Source organism: Cyprinodon variegatus, unplaced genomic scaffold, assembly GCF_000732505.1.
Source record: "Cyprinodon variegatus isolate N-32 unplaced genomic scaffold, C_variegatus-1.0 Scaffold1393, whole genome shotgun sequence".
Lineage (NCBI taxonomy): Eukaryota > Metazoa > Chordata > Actinopteri > Cyprinodontiformes > Cyprinodontidae > Cyprinodon > Cyprinodon variegatus.
In genome coordinates, this window is record NW_015151846.1 from 155,105 (window position 1) to 157,225 (window position 2,121).

At 36.8% G+C, this 2,121-nt stretch overlaps 1 non-coding gene across 1 annotated transcript; it reads left to right on the forward strand.

Annotated features, from left to right (window-relative positions):
- The first annotated feature begins 1,658 nt into the window (after positions 1-1,658).
- On the forward strand, positions 1,659-1,730 carry trnap-cgg. The gene has a single exon. It is a non-coding gene; the product is annotated as a tRNA-Pro (tRNA).
- The last annotated feature ends 391 nt before the right edge of the window (positions 1,731-2,121 follow it).

Genomic DNA, 2,121 nt, shown 5'->3' on the forward strand with positions numbered 1-2,121 from the left:
TATGTTAAATGAAAGCAGAAAAAGCAGAAAGCTTTCTGGAGATAAATACGCTTTCACTTCACTATACATGTATTCCCGTTAAACTTCAGTTTAATACTGTGCAATTAGATTTAATTTAAATATATCAGTTGCTAAAAGCTATGTAATATCCATCTAAGGAATTCTGGTGTTGTTAACTTTGCAGTCTTTCAATCAGTTTTTAGTAAACTGTCTTTGATGACCTGAATTCAATTCACTTCAGTTTCAATTCAGTTTATTTATATAGCGCCAGTTCACAACACATGTGATCTTAATGTACTTTACAATTCAAGTCAAACTTATTCAAAGTTTTCTATCTAAGGAAAAACAGTTGATTGCATTGACTCATTGACACAAATGCAATCCCTCACACTAAGCATGTTTGTAGCGACAGTGGAGAGGAAAAACTCCCTTTGAACAGGAAGAAAAATTAGACTTTGGTATTTTGTATACATTTGGCTTCTCTAGCACCAGTTTATTTATTTATTTTTTTACCAGAAGGACTGCATTTTTGTTGATTAATATCTTTTTTTTTTTTGTATTCCAGTTGGATAACATGGATGAGGAGAACCCGGAGTTGCAGCAATCCTGCGGTGAAGAAAAAAAAATAAATCAATGGCTAAGGATGAATTCTGCTTCTTTTACATTTACTGCTTAAAGATAAACAGCTCATATCAGTTTTGGGTTCATTCTAATCCATTTCTTGATGAATAATTTTGAAGCCTTTCTAATTAACACATGTCCTTGTTTTGCTTTGAATTTGATGCTTCAAATAAATCATATAAACTATCTTTTCTCTCTGGGCTCTTTATTTTCTCTCCTCCAACTAAATATGGTGTTTAGAACATGAACTATAGTTTTTTCTTTTGCTAATGGAAAAATAAAATACTGTACCTGAGTGATCCAGTTAATAAAGTAGGGAGGTGAAGATAATCAAAGTGGCGACATTTTTGCAAGAATGATGACAAAATGATCAAACCGCATTGTAGTGTGTCTGCTCTGATGTCGTGTACAACATTTTTTATACCTGTTTCAGGTATCAGTCCCTAAGAGTATATTCCTAAACGAAGCCAACTTTTTGCTGGAAACGAGAAAAGGGAAAAAAAAAATCTTAAGGAAATGCACATGCATAGGGGCAGGGGCGGAAGCAGGATTTTCAAAAGGGGGGTGCAGACCTAAGGGTAATGTCTAGACAACCTGAAGCTGAATCAGTGTTTCCCAACTTGGGGTACGTGTACCCCTGCTGGACCATGAGAGCATTGCAAAGACATGAAATACATGAAAATTTTCTTAGGTAGTCAAATAAAATAGGCTGGGATTTGTTCTGCTTTGTTGAATTAAACAAGCTTTTATCAACCAAAAAGTTTTTCTTTTGGTTCACCTTCAGCTTTGACACACATCCAAACCAAGCAGCGTAACAGACTGGATGTAGAGAACAGCCTGGGATCAGCTGTTTTTCACACTCAGCTATCAGAGCTCATGAAAGCAGCTCAGGGGTTTTGATGAATGTCAATAATCTTTGTTCAGAATTTTGTTCTCAATTTATCAGGTTTAAATGTGATTATAAGGGAGTTACTCAGTTTTATAATTGCAGGTTTATATTGNGTTCGAAACTGCCACCTAGCTGAGAGTTCACCAAGGGCTTGTTGGTCTAGGGGTATGATTCTTGCTTCGGGTGCAAGAGGTCCTGGGTTCAAGTCCCGGACAAGCCCTTCTATTCTGTTTGGCAATGCATGCAAGTGCACCAGGACAGAAGAGCTATAGCTGATTTTTAAAATTCAGCAACTTAAGAAAGTCCCAGTCAAATGTCCACTGAATGGCAGCCCATTTGCCCCAAACCTCCAGCCACTCTTGCATATTGTCTTTACTCTGAATCCACCCTTTCACTGAATTACAGCGTATGACCAGTTGATAACTCTTCTCTTTAGGTGTTAATGTCGCCAAATCATGGACAGAAAGAATATTTCGATACAAATATTGATGTTTATAAATGAATTGTAGGGAACCAGAGAAGGACCAACCAAGGGTCCATTAAGGAAAGTGGGGAAATTTTGAATGGCTGCAATTCAACAAATATCAAGGCTAAGACAAAAAGACAGCCCA